Below are 19340 nucleotides of genomic sequence, written 5' to 3'. Positions count from 1 at the left end.
GGGAGGTGCACCGTTCCCAGAGACACTGCAATACTGGGTCGATGCGTGGAGTGGACGGAGCAAGCCCCTGTTCCATCTCCCTGTTCCAAAAATCAATTTAATATATGGTCCCCAGATAGGGGACGTATCAGATATTAAACTGATAAGAACAGATTTTTTTTTTTTTTTTTTTTTTTTTTTTTTTTTTTTTCTGACACTCTGGGGTGCCTTATTGCCTTACAGATTCATTCCAGATTCCTTGCAGTGACATTACATCAAGCCAAAGCTCTACAAGCCAAAGCTCTACACTCTGCCCGAGGGGATTTCTCCCTGACTGCATCCCCCCGGCATACAATGGCAGGAAGGCTCCAAATGGTTGCCTTCCCCCACTTGACCACTTGATCTTAGCCAAAAGGCCGAGAAGCGATAACGCGCTCGATGTGAATTGATCTTGGGTCCTGTCTGCCCTCCCTCCTTTGACTCTGGCTGAATGTGTCTAAAGCAGTCTAGAACCACTGCCGTTCTCTCCCGCTCTCGGCACAATTTTGCCACCATTTCTAATTGCAACAGTGGATCGGCTTAAAGAAGTTGCCGTTTTTACCTTTCTCGCTCGGATTGCTTGAGAGATTTGTAAATTTGCCAGTAGTCCACCAATCAGATGGGAGAGGGTTGTGTCTCAACGGACCTCCGTCAGTCAGTCTCAGTCACTAACTAACTGCCGTGGAAGGAAACCTCTTTAGAGAAAACTAGTGACGTGATGTGACGTGTCTGAGTGAGATTACAACAGGCCAATTGAGAAAGAGGTGAGGTGCTGACAATCAGCAGCTTGTGTTTAAACATTCGTTCCACAGCAGGCAAGACCAATCAAAAGAAAATACTGCAGATGCCGGCTTGGCTGGCTGGCTGGGTGGAAATGGGAAATAAAAACTGAGTACAACAGAGCACCGAGTGAGACAGCTGAGAGTTTGGTGAGTGTGGGAGTTTGGTGAAGTGGGGGAAGGAGGTGCTGCTTTGTCTTGCTTTTCCTAACTTTTTCCGCAGAGCGGCGGCGGACCTGAGCAGCAGAAGACTGAGAGTGGGGAATAAAAGCAGCAGCAGACCTGCAACAAGAGAAAACTACTGTGCAACGTCACAGGTGAGGCAGGAGAGTCCGAGAGGTGAGCACAGTGTAAAAGGAGACAGAGAGCGGGAGGAGAGTCTGAGAGGTGAACGCAGTGTAAATCTAAGGCAAGTTATGGCAGCACAGCTCGCACCCGTGATATGTTCCTCCTGCCCCATACGGGAAGCCATGGACACTACCAGGGTCCCTGGCGACCATGTGTGCAGGAAGTGTGTCCAGCTGCAGCTACTGGCTAACCGCATTTCGGAGCTGGAGCTGCGGGTGGATTCACTGTGGAGCATCCATGATGCTGAGACTATTGTGGATAGCACGATCAGTGAGGTGGTCACACCGCAGGTAAAGATTACGCAGGCAGAAAGGAAATGGGTGACCGCCAGGCAGAATAAAAGGACTAGGCAGGTAGAGCAGGAGTCCCCTGGGGCCATCTCCCTCTCAAACAGATATACAGCTTTGGATACTGTTGGGGGAGATGGCTTATCAGGGGAAAGCAGCAAGAGCCAATTTCGTGGCACCACGGGTGGCTCTGCTGCACAGGAGGGGAGGAAGAAGAGTGGCAGGGCTATAGTGATAGGGGATCCAATTGTAAGGGGAACAGATAGGCGTTTCTGCGGCCGCAATCGTGACTCCAGGATGGTATGTTGCCTCCCTGATGCTAGGGTCAAGGAAGGTAGATCGAATCGGGCCAGGACCTACTCCGTTAATGGTAGGGCGTTGGGGAGAGTTATAGAACAAAGAGATCTAGGAGTACAGGTTCATAGCTCCTTGAAAGTGGAGTCACAGGTGGATAGGGTGGTGAAGAAGGCATTTGGCATGCTTGGTTTCATTGGTCAGAACATTGAATACAGGAGTTGGGATGTTTTGTTGAAGTTGTACAGGACATTAGTAAGGCCACACTTGGAATACTGTGTACAGTTCTGGTCACCCTATTATAGAAAGGATATTATTAAACTAGAAAGAGTGCAGAAAAGATTTACTAGGATGCTACCGAGACTTGATGGTTTGACTTATAGGGAGAGGTTGGATAGACTGGGACTTTTTTCCCTGGAGAGTAGGAGGTTAAGGGGTGATCTTATAGAAGTCTATAAAATAATGAGGGGCATAGATAAGGTAGATAGTCAAAATCTTTTCCCAAAGGTAGGGGAGTCTATAACGAGGGGACATAGATTTAAGGTGAGAGGGGAGAGATACAAAAAGGTCCAGAGGGGCAATTTTTTCACTCAAAGGGTGGTGAGTGTCTGGAACGAGCTGCCAGAGGCAGTAGTAGAGGCGGGTACAATTTTGTCTTTTAAAACGCATTTGGACAGTTACATGGGTAAGATGGGTAGAGAGGGATATGGGCCAAGTGCAGGCATTTGGGACTAGCTTAGTGGTATCAACTGGGCGACATGGACATGTTGGGCCGAAGGGCCTGTTTCCATGTTGTAAACTTCTATGACTCTAGATCCCTCTCGATCGTGGGCAAGAACCTGGTCATCAGGTGCGAGGTGCTCTCGGTGTTGCTGTACGTGGCGCAGGTCTGGCCCATACCTCGCTCCTGCGCCGCAACAGTCACCCGAGCCATCTTCCACTTTGTCTGGAGATCAAAAATGGACCGTGTTCGCAGGGTCACGATGTACAAATCTCCAGAGAAAGGGGGGAAAGGCGTGCCCAACGTGGCCCTCATCCTGATGGCCACCTTTGTGTGCGGCTGCATCAAGCTGTGCATAGACCCTCAGTACGCAAACACAAAGTGTCACTACGTGCTGAGGTTCTACCTGTCCCCGGTGTTGAGAAGGATGGGCCTGGCCACGCTGCCACGGAACGCTCCGTCCAGTTGGACCGTTCCGCCCCACCTGTCCTGCGTGGAAAGGTTTGTGCAGGAAAACACCTTTGACCACAAGGCGATCAGCAAGTGGTCCGCACGGAACGTCCTCGAGACCCTGTGGGAAAAGGAGATGGTGGATCCTGTCGGTTGGTTCCCCGAGCAGACTGTCAATGTCATTTGGCAGAACGCCTCATCGCCAGAGCTTTCAAACAAGCACCAAGACCTAGCTTGACTGGTGGTGAGAAGGGCCCTTCCCGTCAGATCCTTCATGCACTCCCGGACTCAGCGCCACCGCGCGCTGTCCCAGAGGAGGCTGCGGTGGAGACGAGACCGTCACCCATCTCCTTCTGGAATGTGCCTTTGCAAAGAGGGGCTGGAGAGAGATGCAGTGGTATCTGTCCAGGTTCGTCCCGAGCAGTTCCGTAACACAGGTTTCTGTGCTCTACGGGCTGTTCCTTGGGACGCACACTGAGACGGACATCAGCTGCTGCTGGAAGACCATCAACTCGGTGAAAGACGCCCTTTGGTCTGCCCGAAACTTGCTGGTCTTCCAGCACAAGGAGCTGTCCTCGACCGAGTGTTGCAGACTGGCACATTCCAAGGTCCAGGACTACGTGCTGAGGGACGCACTGAGGATGGGTGCGGCCGCCGCAAAGGCCCTGTGGGGAAAGGCAACCGTTTAGAGCCTTCCCGCCATTGTAAACCGAGGGGCTGCAATCAGGGAAAAACCCCCTCGGGCAGAATGTAAAATTCAAATTGCTGTAATATACCTGCAATGAATCTGAAATGAATCTGCAAGCAATAATCTGTGTTGAGTATGATGCAATGAGACACCCGAGAGTGTCATGAACTGTAATTATGTCCAATGTGTTCATTGAACTGTACTTGACGTAACCTGCAAATTGTATAATCTGTATTGTGTACGTTTGGAAAGTGATATGACAACTGTTTTATATGTATTGCTGCAAATTTTATGAATAAAGTATATTTTTGGAAAAAAAAATCTGTTCTTATCAGTTTAATATCTGATACGTCCCCTATCTGGGGACCATATATTAAATTGATTTTTGGAACAGGGAGATGGAATAGGGGCTTGCTCCGTCCACTCCACGCATCGACCCAGTATTGCAGTGTCTCTGGGAACAGTGCACCTCCCTCTGGGGAGATATTCAAAAGGAAAAAACAGCTCTTTCCCAGTGTCTCTCTACGTGTGTATGGATTATTACTCAGAATAAAGCTGATATATTGCACTTACTTTCTCAGCTCATTGCTATTCTTTTCTTCTCCTGGGCTGAGTGCCCCTCGCTCCCTCGCAGCGATATAATTCAAACTGCAAAATACCTTGACGTCGTTGACTTTAAACGAGCAGGGTCTGCGTGTCTTTGTGCGTACAAGTGAAAACTGCGAGATTAAAGTGTGCGTGCTCCTGAACTCTCTGTCTGTCTGTCAAGGAGAGGAAAAGGCGGTGGTGGTGAGGGTGGAGCATCGCGCTCAGGAAAGGAGACTTTCTTTGATGGTGCCAATTAATCTGCACCAGAAAGTCGCTCCCCCCGACGGGGATTCGAACCCAGGTCTCAACGAGTTTGAAAGGTTGCCTCCTATAAGAATTCTGGGAATTCCTCCTCTTCCGAGTTTGTAAAACTTTGGCCATTGACCAAAATCCTAAGATGGAAGGATAGGTGAGACGTCACCAGTCTCTGTTTCAATGCAAAACCTACAGCAGGTGGTCAACGATCAGCACTAATTCGAGAGGCAGTCGGTCATTGAGAGAGGCAACTGCTCCAGACATGGCCTCGATTCTGATGCAAAACCAATCGACAGCGAGGACGTGGGGTGAAAAGGGAGCCTTGTGTGGCAAGTGCTCGACGATCGGAATGAATTCGAAGAACAATGGCCCATCGAGAGAAGCAATTGCAACATGATGAGAGACCATCAAAAGCCATTAAAGACTCTTAACAACTTTGTAAGAACTGTTAAACAGACATGGAGCGCCTCATTTAACAACGAAAACTATTGTAAGAGAAGGGTCTTTTAGTGGAAGTTCGAAACCTCTCTCTCTCTTGTTTGCTCTCTTGCTTTTGGTCTCTTGATTTATGCTCTTGTTTGCTGTCTCTGGTTCTTGCTCTCTTGCTTCTTAGCTCTTATCCCTTTTCCAGCTCTTTCTCTCTCTCTCTCTCTTAGTTCCTGCTCGCTCTTTTTTTTCACCTGAGCTCTCCAGGGAGGAGAGCAGCTTCCAACGAAACCAATGTGAGAGAACCGGTCAGCCAGACCGAAGAGTGCAAAGGAATGGTGAGCCCCAACCATACGTGTGTGTGTGTGTGTGTGTGTGTGATAGGTGTCTCCAGGGTCCCCACCAGCCTCTCTCTCACTCAGAGGCTGCTGTGGAGGGAAAGCTTTTTAAAAAGAACTTTCATATTGTTCAGCGGGATAAGGTACTGTAGTGGGTGTGTGTAACTCAATGTACTGTGTAGGACCGTTTTTATCGTTATTTTCTTCGTGTTGATGGAATAATAAAACCAACATTCCGATTAAATTCAAACACCGAGTTTGTGTGTTCTCTGTGCTATTCGGCTACGTGATCCATCACCGGGTGCGTTAGCAAAAGTCCTGTCTTCCTGAACCCCCGGTCCGTGAGGTATAAGTGTTCCTTGGCTAGACCGGGGACCAGATATCTGCACCGATCAATAGGGTGAGAACAACCCCAAAGCACCCTACAGTCCTAACCACTAGACCTGCCTCAACCTCCCTGAGGAACCTGTACATGAGGCTGAGAACATGCACGCCGGCCCCAATGGCAGCACCGACCAGCAGGGAGCTGTCCGTCCGGTCCTTCCCTTTCACAGGCTTTTGGCCCTCGATAAAACGGCAAAGGTGTTCAGAAGGACGGGAGGGAGGGAAATCAGCACAAAGCAGGTCCACTGGAATGTCACAACTCCGACCCAGAAAACAGGTCTCCTGGTCAAAGCAGTCCTGCCCCGCCCTGCCATTAATGTGACAATGGACAGGGCCCAGCAGCTTGAGACATATCTTTCTTTCAATATGAAAGTTCTTTTTAAAAAGCTTTCCCTCCACAGCAGCCTCTGAGTGAGAGAGAGACTCACTGACTGACACAACGTACACACACACACACACACACACAAACAACACCTCCCATCCGATTGGTGGACGACTGGATCGAAAATCAAACTTTTAGTTTCAATGCAGGGGAGAGCCCGAACGCAGTCCCCCACTACCACAAATTTTGCAGTTAAGTATCCCGCATTTGGGGACATCGCAGGCGTCAGCGCACCCCGCGTGCAATGGGCTAGCCTCATCCTGGGAGATCCACCTTCAGGATCACAGATTCTCCCCTGCCAGGTAAGTATGCCTTATGTCTCCACACAGTGCCACTTGACAGCATTCACTACCTCTTCACTCACAATGTGCTAATGCTCAGAGATTAATTTTGCTCCTGTATTGTAACATGTATCCGATAACATACTCAGAGAAAATACTGCAGCGATGCAGTGGTCTTTCCCCATGGCCCTGTCAATTTTTTTCCAAGTCAAGTATTTATCCAATTCCCTTTTGAAAGTTACAATTGAATCTGCTTCATCCACCCTTTCAGGCAGTGTATTCCAGATCATTACAACTGGCTGCATAAAAAAATGTTTACTCATGTCGCCTCTGGTTCTTTTGCCAATCATTTTATCTCTGTACCCACTCGTGACTGACCCTTCTGCCTCTGGAAACAGTTTCTCATATTTACTCTGTCAAAACCGTTCATGATATTGAGCACCTCTAACAAATCTCCCCTTCGCCTTCTCTGCTCCAAGGAGAACAACCCAAGCTTCTTCAGTCTCTCCACATCACTGAAGTCCCTCATCCCTGGTTCCATTCTAGTAAATCTCTTTTGAACCCTAAGGCCTTTCCATCCTTCCTGAAGTGCGGTGCCCAGAATTGAACACAATACTCCAGTTGAGGCCTAACCAGTGTTTTATAAAGGTTTAACTTAACTTCCTTGCTTTTGTACTCTATGCTCTTAATAAAGCATATGGGATCCTGGACTTGATTAAGAGCCTTCTCAACTTGTCCTGTCACCTTCAAAGGTTAATGTATATACACCCCCAGTTCTCTCTGTTCCTGCACCCCCTTTAAAATTGTACCATTTAGTTTATATTGCCTCTCCTTATTCTTCTTACCAAAATGCATCACTTCACACTTCTCTGCAGTAAATTTCACTGCCATGTGTCTGCCCATTTCACCAGTCTGTCTACGTCCCCCTGAAGTCTGTTACTATCCTCCACATTGTTTACTACTTTTCCGAGTTTTGTGTCATCTGCAAACTTTGAAATTATACCCTCCAGATCCAAGTCCAGGTCACTAATATATATTAAAAATAGCAGTGGTCCTAATACTGACCCCTGGGGAACACCACTCTATACTTCCCTCCAGTCTGAAAAATAACCGGTCACCAGTACTCTCTGCTTTCTATCCCATAGCCAAGTTTATATCCATGCTGCCACAATCGTTTTAATCGCATGGGCTTTAATTTTGCTAACAAGTCTACTATGCGGTACTTTATCAATTGCCTTTTAAAGTCCATAAACACAATATCAACCCTCTCCGTTACTTCATCAAAGAACTCAATCAAGTTAGTCAAACTCGATTTTCCTTTAACAAATCCATGCTGACTTTCATTTATTAGCCCAGACTCTTCCAAGTGCCAATTTATTTTGTCTGGATTTTTGCCTCAAAGTTTCCTCACCACTGATGTTGGGCTGACTGCCTGGAATTGCCGGGTTTATACCTCGCCCCTTTTTTGAACAGGGGTGTAACATTTGCAATCCTCCAGCACCATCCCCGTATCGAAGGAGGATTAGAAGATTGTGGCCAGAGCCTCTGTAATTTCTACCCTTACTTCCCTCAGTAACCTGGATTGCATCCCATCTGGACCAGGTGACTTTTCTACTTTGAGCCCTGCCAATCTTTTAAGTATCTCCTCTTTATCTATTTTTATCCTGTCCAACATCACTACCACCTCCTCCTTTACTGGTACAATGGCAGCATCCTCTTCTCTAGTGAAGACCGATGCAAAGTATTCATTTAGTACCTCAGCCATATCCTCTGCCTGCACAAGAAGATCTCCTTTGACTACCCTTTTACTATTCGTGTGTTTATGAAAGACTTTTGGGTTCCCTTTTATATTAGCCTCTAATCTATTCTCATCATCTCTCTTTGCCCCTATTATTCCCTTTATTTTAAACAAGGTCTCCACTGTACTTCCATTATTCAGCCTGGTTCTCTACTGTATTATGAACCTTACATTCATCATAAGCCTCCTTTTTATGTTTCATTTTAATCTCGATATCTTTAGTCATTCAGGGAGCTCTAGCTTTGTAACGCCCTTTTCCCCTCATTGGGATGTGTCCACTCTGCACTCAAACAGACTTCTCCTTACTGGCCTCCCATCGTTCAATTACCGTTTTGCCTGCCGATTTTTGATTCCACTCCACCTGGGCATGATCTCTTTTAACTGACTGAAATTTGCCCTTCTCCAGTTAAGCATTTTCACATTTGATTGTTCCTTGTCCTTTTCCATTACTATTCTAAACCTAATGATATTATGATCACTGTTCCCCAAATGCTCCCCCACTGAAACATGCTCTACCTGCCCCACTTCATTCCCCAGAACTAGGTCCAGCACTGTTTCCTTCCTGGTTGGGCTGGAAACACACTGTTCCAGAAAGCTCTCTGGAACACATTTCAGGAATTCCTCCCCCTCTTTGCCCTTTATACTGTTACTATCCCAATCTATATTAGGATAATTGAAGTCCCCCATTATTACTGCCCTATAGTTCTTGCATCTTTCTGTAATTTGCCTGCAAATGTTCTCCTCTCTCTCCTCCCCACTATTTGGTGGCCTGCAGTGTACACCCAGTAACATAATAGTTCCTCTATTGTCCCTTAATTCGAACCAAATAGATTCTGTCTTTGACCCCTCAACAACATCATCCCTTTCCAGTGCTATAACAGTTTATTTGATCAACACTGCTAGTCCCCCCTCCTTTCTATCCTTCCCTCTTTCTCCTGAATACCTTGTAGCCAGGAATATTAAGTACGTAATCCTCCCCTTCTTTGAGCCAGGTCTCTGTTATTGCCACTATATCATTGTCCCATGTGGCGACTTGAACCTGCAGCTCACCAACCTTATTTACCACACTACGTGAATTTACGCAAATGCACTCCAATCTTTTTTCTGATTCGTTCATGGAATGTGGGTGTTGCTGGTGGTGGTGAGCCGCCTTCTTGAACCGCTGCAGTCCGTGTGATGAAGGTACTCCCACAATCTCATCTTAAACTGCCTCGCATTTTCCCCCTGATTGATCCCTATTTCTGAACTATTCTTTAATCGAGTGCTACTTGTCCCTTCCAGTCCTCTGTGCATCTTGTTTCTCCTCTCAAATATTTCCTCCTGGTGTCCATTCCCCTGCCAAATTAGTTTTCACCATAAGACCATCGAGATAGGAGCAGGAGTAGGCCATTCGGCCCCTCGTGCCTACTCCACCATTTAATGAGACCATGCCTGATCTGATTTTTACCTCAACTCCACTTTCCCGCCCTTTCCCCATATCCTTTGACTCCCTTGCTGATTAAAAATTTGTCTGACTCAGCCTTGAATGTATTCAATGACTCAGCCTCCACAGCTTTTTGGGGTAAAGAATTCCAAAGATTCACGATCCTCTGGGAGAAGAAATTCCACTTCATTTCAGTCTAAACCGGTCACCCCTTATTCTGAGACTATGCCCCCTGGTTTTAGATTCCCCCATGAGGGGTAACATCCTCTCAGCATCTACCCTATCGAGTCCCCTCAGAATCTTGTATGTTTCAAGAAGATCTCCTCTCATTCTTCTGAATTCCAATGAGTTTAGACCCAACCTGTTCAAGTTTTCCTCATAAGACAACCCTTCCATACCTGGAATCAACCTCGTGAACCTTCTCTGAACTGCCTCCAATGCAAGTATGTCCTTCATTAAATAAGGGCACCAGAACTGTATGCAGTACTCCAAGTGTGGTCTCACCAGCACCCTGTACAGTTGTAGCATGACTTCACTGCTTTTATACTCCATCCCCCTAGAAATAAAGGCCAATAGTCCGTTTGCCTTCCAGATTACCTGCTGCACCTGTATGTTGACTTTTTGTGTGTCATGTACGAGGACACACAGATCCCACTGTAACACAGCATTTTATAGAATCATAGAAGTTACAACATGGAAACAGGCCCTTTGGCCCAACATGTCCATGTCGCCCAGTTTATACCACGAAGCTTGTCCCAATTTCCTGCACTTGGCCCATATCCCTCTCTACCCATCTTACCCATGTAACTGTCCAAATGCTTTTTAAAAGACAAAATTGTACCCGCCTCTACTACTGCCACTGGCAGCTCGTTCCAGACACTCACCACCCTTTGAGAGAAAAAATTGCCCCTCTGGACCCTTTTGTATCTCTCCCCTCTCACCTTAAATCTATGCCCCCTCGTTATAGACTCCCCTACCTTTGGGAAAAGATTTTGACTATCTACCTTATCTATGCCCCTCATTATTTTATAGACTTCTATAAGATCACCCCTTAACCTCCTACTCTCCAGGGAAAAAAGTCCCAGTCTGTCCAACCTCTCCCTATAAGTCAAACCATCAAGTCCCGGTAGCATCCTAGTAAATCTTTTCTGCACTCTTTCTAGTTTAATAATATCCTTTCTATAATAGGGTGACCAGAACTGTACACAGTACTCCAAGTGTGGCCTCACCAATGCCCTGTACAACTTCAACGATACATCCCAACTCCTGCATTCAATGTTCTGACCAATGAAACCAAGCATGCCGAATGCCTTCTTCACCACCCCATCCACCTGTGACTCCACTTTCAAGGAGCTATGAACCTGTACTCCTAGATCTCTTTGTTCTATAACTCTCCCCAACGCCCTACCATTAACGGAGTAGGTCCTGGCCCGATTCGATCTCCCAAAATGCATCACCTCACATTTATCTAAATTAAACTCCATCTGCCATTCATCGGCCCACTGACCCAATTTATCAAGATCCCGTTGCAATCCTAGATAACCTTCTTCACTGTCCACAATGCCACCAATCTTGGTGTCATCTGCAAACTTACTAACCATGCCTCCTAAATTCTCATCCAAATCATTAATATAAATAACAAATAACAGCGGACCCAGCACCGATCCCTGAGGCACACCGCTGGACACAGGCATCCAGTTTGAAAAACAACCCTCTACAACCACCCTCTGTCTTCTGTCGTCAAGCCAATTTTGTATCCAATTGGCTACCTCACCTTGGATCCCATGAGATTTAACCTTATGCAACAACCTACCATGCGGTACCTTGTCAAAGGCTTTGCTGAAGTCCATGTAGACCACGTCCACTGCACAGCCCTCATCTATCTTCTTGGTTACCCCTTCAAAAAACTCATTCAAATTCGTGAGACATGATTTTCCTCTCACAAAACCATGCTGACTGTTCCTAATTAGTCCCTGCCTCTCCAAATGCCTGTAGATCCTGTCCCTCAGAATACCCTCTAACAACTTGCCCACTACAGATGTCAGGCTCACTGGTCTGTAGTTCCCAGGCTTTTCCCTGCCGCCCTTCTTAAACAAAGGCACAACATTTGCTACCCTCCAATCTTCAGGCACCTCACCTGTAGCGGTGGATGATTCAAATATCTCTGCTAGGGGACCCGCAATTTCCTCCCGAACCTCCCATAACGTCCTGGGATACATTTCATCAGGTCCCGGAGATTTATCTACCTTGATGCGAGTTAAGACTTCCAGCACCTCCCTCTCTGTAATATGTACACTCCTCAAGACATCACTATTTCTTTCCCCAAGTTCCCTAACATCCATGCCTTTCTCAACCGTAAATACCGATGTGAAATATTCATTCAGGATCTCACCCATCTCTTGTGGTTCCGCACATAGATGACCTTGTTGATCCTTAAGAGGCCCTACTCTCTCCCTAGTTACTCTTTTGCCCTTTATGTATTTGTAGAAGCTCTTTGGATTCTCCTTTGCCTTATCTGCCAAAGCAATCTCATGTCCCCTTTTTGCCCTCCTGATTTCTCTCTTAACTCTACTCCAGCAATCTCTGTACTCTTCAAGGGATCCACTTGATCCCAGCTGCCTATGCATGTCATATGCCTCCTTCTTCTTTTTGACTAGGGCCTCAATCCCCCGAGTCATCCAAGGTTCCCTACTTCTACCAGCCTTGCCCTTCACTTTATAAGGAATGTGCTTACCCTGAACCCTGGTTAACACACTTTTGAAAGCCTCCCACTTACCAGACGTCCCTTTGCCTGCCAACAGACTCTCCCAATCAACTTCTGAAAGTTCCAGTCTAATACCATCAAAATTGGCCTTTCCCCAATTTAGAATTTTAACTTTTGGGCCAGACCTATCCTTCTCCATAGCTATCTTAAAACTAATGGAATTATGATCACTGGTCCCAAAGTGATCCCTCACTAACACTTCTGTCACCTGCCCTTCCTTATTTCCCAAGAGGAGGTCAAGTTTTGCCCCCTCTCTTGTCGGGCCATCCACATACTGATTGAGAAATTCCTCCTGAATACACTCAACAAATTTCTCTCCATCCAAGCCCCTAATGCTATGGCTGTCCCAGTCAATGTTGGGAAAGTTAAAGTCCCCGACTATTACCACCCTATTTTTCTTGCAGCTGTCTGTAATCTTCTTACATATTTGCTCCTCAATTTCCCGTTGACTATTTGGGGGTCTGTAGTACAATCCTATCAAAGTGATCTCTCCTTTCTTATTTATCAGTTCTACCCATATAGACTCAGTGGGCGAACCCTCGGATATATCCCCTCTCACTACTGCCGTGATGTTCTCCCTTGAAGAGTATTTCTCCATTCAAATAATATTTTGCTTTTTTATTTTTCCTCCCAAAGTGGATGACTTCACATTTTCCCACATTATATTCCAATTATATTATATTAAACCTCCCCCACAGCACGAGTTAACCTCCCCATGAGGACACTGGTCCCAGTTCTGTTGAGGTGTCACCCGTCCATCTTGAACAGATCCCTCCTACAGAACTGGTCCCAATGCCCCAGGAACCTGAAGCCCTCTCTCCTGCACCATTGCTCCAGCCACGCATTAACTTGTCTTTTCCTACTATTCCTACACTCACCAGCACGAGACACTGGGAGTAATCCAGAGATTACTATCTTTGAGGTCCTGCTTTTTAACTTCCTCCCTCGCTCCTGAAACGCTGCAGAACCTCAACCCCTTTCCTTCCTATGTCATTGGTTCCCACATAGACCACGACTTCTGGCTGTTCCCCTGCCCCCCCTCAAAATGTTCCCCACCCTCTCAGTGATGTCCTTTACCCTGGCACCAGGGAGGCAACACACCATGTGGGACTCACGTCGCCGGTTGCAGAAATGCCTGTCTATCCCCCGGACGCCAGCCGCCCCTCAAACTCAGAAGCCCTGAGCTTGAACTCCAGCAGATGGCGGCACTTCCTGTACATGTGGTTTTCCAGGACACAAAGTGCGTTCTGGAGTTCCCACATGGCACAGGATGTGCATGGGACGGGCCCCAGCTGTCCTGCCACGTAAACTGTTTCTTTAGCTTTAAGGCACTTTACTTTTTATCTGACAGTAAAACACTAACCAACCACTAAAAAACACTAACCAATGAACTAAATACTTACTGACCTGCCCTCGGCGCGCCTCCTTGCCTTGTTTTGATTCCTCCTGCGTCTCCCTTTATGCTCCGCTCAGTCAACATCTGCAGTTCTTGGGTTTAAATCACTTAGCACCTCCTTCCCCCTCTGCACCCAATTCCCACATGCACCAAATTCCCAGTTGAATGTGTTCACTCCGTTCGAGGCTCACTCTCTGTCTTTCCCAAACTCTGTGCTCAATCTCCACACTCACATCATCAGTAAATCTCCACACTCACATCAGTGAAAATCCACATTCATCAGTAAAAATACAGAGCAAGGAGTCTCGCACACACCATCCTACAATATACTTTCATTATCTGTGCAGCGAGACCGAGATCAGAGTTTAAACACACTAATACTCACCAACCCGCCTGCAATAGCACATCCCAGGATTTTTATTGAACTCTCTTATTCTCCATTTGTACCACACAGAACAGTGCAGATCCCTTCTCCTCAGGGCACTGCATCACCTGTTATTTAAATCCTCCTGTCCAATAAGATTCTACGATTCCATCAGTCAAAATCCACACACACATCTCCGGTCAAGATCCACAGAGCAAGGAGTCTCGCACACACTCAATCACTGTTAGAGCAAGGAGTCCCGCACGCACCATCCTACAATACACTTTCATTACCTGTACAGTGAGACAGGGACCAAGAGTTTAAACATGCTTACACTCACCAGTCCGTCTTCAATAACACATCCCAGGAGAAAGAGTGAGAGAGAGAGGGGTCAGTGCACCTACCTGCCCTGATATAACAAAAGCTTGTCAGTCAAAAGTCCTCTCCTCCCAGTCCAAAGCCCCTCTCCGACCAGCTAACTGCTTTCTCTGTCTCAAACAGCCCCCTGCTGTGGAAAGGTCCAAGTTGAGTCCGTCTGTGAGGGGGGAGGGCATTTTGTCTTGGTGCAGTGACCCAGATTGTTCCTTCCCGGGGCTGTGTGAGGTGAGACCTCCTGCTGGGAGCCTGGTCTAAGGTCTGCTCCCTGGAGAGGTCAGAGCTCTTTTCACCATTGTGTGCAGACAGGCAGTGAGCAAATGAACTGAACGGAGCCCTCAATCACCTGCAAAGCTCCTTTGCTCACACCTTCCTTTCATTAAACTCACCTCAATTGTCTGATTTCAAAAGTTTCCTTTCTTTTATTTTAACCTGCTACTTCTTTGTCTGTTATTCATCTGCTTTTTGATTGCTTTTTCCCTGTTCCCTATCGGTCATAGAATGAAACAGCACAGAAGGAGGCCATTGGGCTGACTCTTTGAAAGATCTATCCAATTGGTCCCACTCCCTGCTAATTCCCCGTGGCCCTGCAAATTTTTCCTTTTGAAGTATACATCCACTTTCTGCTTTTCCCTCTGCTCTTTTTCTCCGTCTCCCCCCGTTCCCTTTATAATCACGACGTTTGCTTCCATTTCCCCCTGTGACACTGTGCAGTCCGTGTGCACAGGTCTCTGTGTCTGTGCTTCAAGCAATGTTTGTCTCTCTCACTGTCTCTGTCTGTGGTAGTCACTGTACCTCAGCCTGTTTTTACTACATTAATTACTTTGCGTCAGTATTTACAGTAGAGGAAGAGGATAGCATGCTGGACATCCCAAGGAAACTAATTTTGAATCAGGGATGGGGACTCACTGTAATCATAAATCATCAGGTGGCACGAATGTTACGTGCTGCCTGCATCGCAAACAACAGGCGAAGGTTAATCACCGACCGCGATCCCAGCACCTGTTTTCAGGAGTTAACAAATTTAACCCAAGAGTTTAAAGATAGAGAGACACTTGCACTGTCCTACAATATACTTTCATTACTTGTACAGGCATCACTTGTCATTTAAATCTTTCTGTGCTGTAAGATTCTATGATTCCATCAGTAAAAATCCACATTCAAAACATCAGTAAAAATCCACAGAGCAAGAGGTCTCCCACACACCATCCTCCAATACACTTTCATTACCTGTGCAGCAAGACAGAGATCAAGAGTAATACTCACCAACCTGCCTACAGTAGCACATCCCAGGAGTAAGAGAGAGAGGGGCCAGTGCATCTGCCTCCCCTGATGGAGCAGAAACTTGTCAGTCAAAAGTCTTCTCCTCCCAGTCCAAAGCCCCCAACCTACCAGGTAACTGCTTTCTCTGTCTCAAACCCAGCCCCCTTCTGTGGAAGGGTCCAAGGTGAGTCTGTCTGTGAGGGGGGAGGGCCTTCTGTCTGCAGTGACCCAGGTGGTTCCTTCCTGGGCCTGTGTGAGGTCAGACCTCCTGCTGGGAGCCAGGAATAAGGCCTACTACCTGTGGAGGCCAGGGCCCTGTTAACCATTGTGCACAGAGTCAGTGAGCTGAAACTGAGGGGAGCCCTCACTCACCTCCAAAGCTCCATTGCTCACTGGAGCATTAATGAAAAGAAGGATCTTCCTTTCGTTACAATCACCTCAATTGTCTCATTTCAATGTTCCTTGCTTTATTTTAACCTGCTGCTTCTTTGTCTGTTACCCGTCTGCTTTTTGGTTGCTCTTTCCCTGTTCCCCATCTGTTATAGAATCAGAATCAAACAGCACAGAAGGAGCCCATTGGGCCCATCGAGCCGGTGCCGGCTCTTTGAAAGAGCTGTCCAATTAGTCCCACTCCCCAGCTAATTCACCGTAGCCAAATTTTTCCTTTGAAGTATCCATCCACTTTCTGCTTTTCCCTCTGCTCTTGTCTCTCCATCTCCCCCTGTTCCCTTTGTATTATAGTAGATACAGCACAGGAGGTGGCCATTCAGCCCCTCGTGCCTGTGCTGGCTCTTTGAAAGAACTATCCAATTAATCCCACTCCCTCTGCTCTTTCCCCACAGCCCTGTAAGTTATTTCCCTTCAAGTATTTATCTAATTCTCTGTTGAAAGTTACTATTGAATCTGCTTCCACCACCCTTTCAGGCAGTGCATTCCAGATCATTACAACTCACTGCATTAAAAAATGTTTCCTCTCGTCACCTCTGGCTCTTCTGCTGATTCATTTTGTCCCGGATTGTTGTCCCTAAAAGTTTCCCCACCACCGACGTTAGGCTGACTGCAATTGCCGGGTTTATCCCTCTCCCTTTTTTGAACAGGGGGTATAACATTTGCAATCCTCCAGTCCTCCGGCACCATCCCCATATCTAAAGGAGGATTGGAAGATTGTGGCCAGACCCAACGCAATTTCCACCCTTACTTCCCTCAATAACCGAGGATGCATCCCATCTGGACCGGGTGACTTTTCTACTTTGAGCATCACCAATCTTTTAAGCACCTCCTCCTCCTGTAATCCTGACATCCCCAGCCATTTCCCATTGTGACATCAATAGAACCATGGAAAAGATACAGCACAGAAGGGGCCATTCGGCCCATCGTGTCCGCACCGGCTCGAAGAACAACCAGGTGCCCATTCTAATCCCACCTTCCAGCATCCGGTCTGTAGCCCTGCAGCTTACAGCACTTTAGGTGCAGGTCCAGGTACTTTTTAAAAGAGTTGAGGGTCCCTGCCTCTACCACCAATTCGGGCAGTGAATTCCATACACCCACTACCCTCTGGGTAAAAAAGTTTTTCCTCATGTCCCCTCTAATCCTTCCGCCAATCATCTTAAATCAATGTCCTCTAGTTCTTGAATTCTCCACTCGTGGAAACAGGCATCTCCACATTATCACTCACTGTACTGAGTCTCACTTTTAACTAACTCCCTCTGTTGGATTCTCTTTGTATCACTCACTGCACTGAGTCTCACTTTTAACTCACTCCCTCTGTTGGATTCTCTTTGTGTCACTCACTGTACTGAGTCTCACTTTTAACTAACTCCCTCTGTTGGTTTGTCTCTGTTACTCACTGTACTCAGTCACACATTATCCCCCTCTGCTGGTGTCTCTCTATTGTACTGTACTGAGTCTCACCTTTATTTATCTCCCTCTGTCGGTGTCTATCACTGTTCCAGAGCAACTTTCTAACAGATCCCTCTGTCTGAAGGCCACACAATTAACCAGATGTGTGCACCAAGTCATGAAAACAGCAGTTTTAAAAATACTGCAAAAGCTTGACATGAAGAACCAGGAATTCTTTAACCACATGAATCGATTATGACAATCAAAAATCTCAATGAACAAGCACAGAACCATCAAATGTTTCCTTAACCCCACAAATACCCTCTTGGCCAGTCACCAGTAAACCTCTCCAGCAGTGGTTTCATCAGAGCAGGGTCTTTAGTTGCAAATTCTTGAATAAAGTTGTTGTGGCAGATCTGCTGTGAACACACATTTTATTAAGATCCCATCTTTCAGGGACAAAAAAAATTCATGTGTTACATTTAAAGCAGCACCTAGTCTTTTTTTAAAAAAATGTCAAATTAAAATTCTATCAGAACACCTTACAAGGATTTGATTTGAGTTTAACAACAGTTGTCTGTAGTGACGATTTGACACGTGCATGACTTTTTCCCCACCATCACCACCATAACCATGTCAAAAGGTTTAAAAGCAAAATAATTTCAGATGTTACAGTACTTCACATAACCTACATAAACAAAGATTCAAAAATCATTGCAATATTTTAAAATTAAAAACTTCACAAAAAAGTTTGCACCTACTCCTTTCATAATCAATAGCAAAAGAGAAAGACAAAAAGAGCTCACGTTTAAAATGCGATTCTTCAGACCCATTTACACGTAAACATAGTGCAGCTCCGGCAAACCAAAAATCATCCAGGCGTCGTAGTCACAACTGTCACCAGTTTCCACTCGACATACAAAGTGCTGCCTGAAGTGATCTTCAGTTCACAATGTCACCATAACATGTGCATTATTTCAATGGAACACTACATTCCAAGGACCCCAGACAGTTCACAGAATCTGAAGTTGTAGTTTCTGCCTTGTGCACAATCATTTGAGATTAGGCTCATTTGTAGATTGTAGAGAATTTCCACTCGAGTCCTCCTCCTGCGAATCGTTCCAAAGTGTAGAACACCCGTTATAATATCTGTGATCGGGGGCTGGCTTTGCAGTGCTCCTCCATTTCTCATGAGGTCTTCCATTACTGTTTCTTTTCACATCGTAACTGCCCCCGTTTCCTCTTTTTGGTATAGGTCTCGAGCTGCAATGAAAATCAATGAACAAAATCATTACACTTTAATCTGGAATGCATGCCCCGAGATTTAGCACAAAGATCTCCTATCTGGTTAAAAAACCACACAACTGAACCTAATCAGATCTTTGTATTTCTACATCACAACAGCAATTATACTTCAAGTACTTCATAAAGTGCTTTGGGACCTCCTGAGATGGTGAAAGGCTCTATATAAATGCAACTTCTTTCTCACTCTACTGTGCATATTTTCAGCAACGAGCATCATTCCTCAAAAGTTTACCAAATGTCAGTTTTTTTCAGATGGTTGCTACTAGAATACCTTAAGCAGACCCATACCATTTGAGATCGATTAATTACCTGGAGCTAACTGGCAAAACTCCTTCATGTTCGGCCCCACATCCACTCTTTCATTCCTCCAAAATGAACATGGAATTCTTATAGTATTGAAAGCATGATTCATCAACTAGAGGTGTTCAGTACCAAACAATTTATCTTCATTTTAATTTATAATTTGCAGAAAAATTGTAACAGGAATATACTGGTCTGACTTCAAGGACTGAAGCTTCAAGATTCTTGCTGCTGGTTGCAATTTCCTGTAAAGTATTTTTTCCTAAAATAACCT

The 19340-nt window shown here is 46.0% G+C and overlaps 1 non-coding gene and 2 pseudogenes across 1 annotated transcript; 1 reads left to right on the top strand and 2 right to left on the bottom strand.

Moving 5' to 3' along the window:
• LOC137325959 (U2 spliceosomal RNA) lies at positions 1-224 on the bottom strand (annotated as a pseudogene).
• A 3663-nt stretch (positions 225-3887) lies between these two features.
• LOC137325830 (U2 spliceosomal RNA) lies at positions 3888-4059 on the top strand (annotated as a pseudogene).
• A 2045-nt stretch (positions 4060-6104) lies between these two features.
• On the bottom strand, positions 6105-6268 carry LOC137325665 (U1 spliceosomal RNA). The gene has a single exon (XR_010963911.1). It is a non-coding gene; the product is annotated as a U1 spliceosomal RNA (small nuclear RNA).
• Positions 6269-19340: the final 13072 nt, after the last annotated feature.

This window comes from Heptranchias perlo, chromosome 9 (genome assembly GCF_035084215.1).
Source record: "Heptranchias perlo isolate sHepPer1 chromosome 9, sHepPer1.hap1, whole genome shotgun sequence".
Taxonomy (NCBI): domain Eukaryota; kingdom Metazoa; phylum Chordata; class Chondrichthyes; order Hexanchiformes; family Hexanchidae; genus Heptranchias; species Heptranchias perlo.
This window is presented reverse-complemented; position numbering and strand designations above follow the sequence as displayed.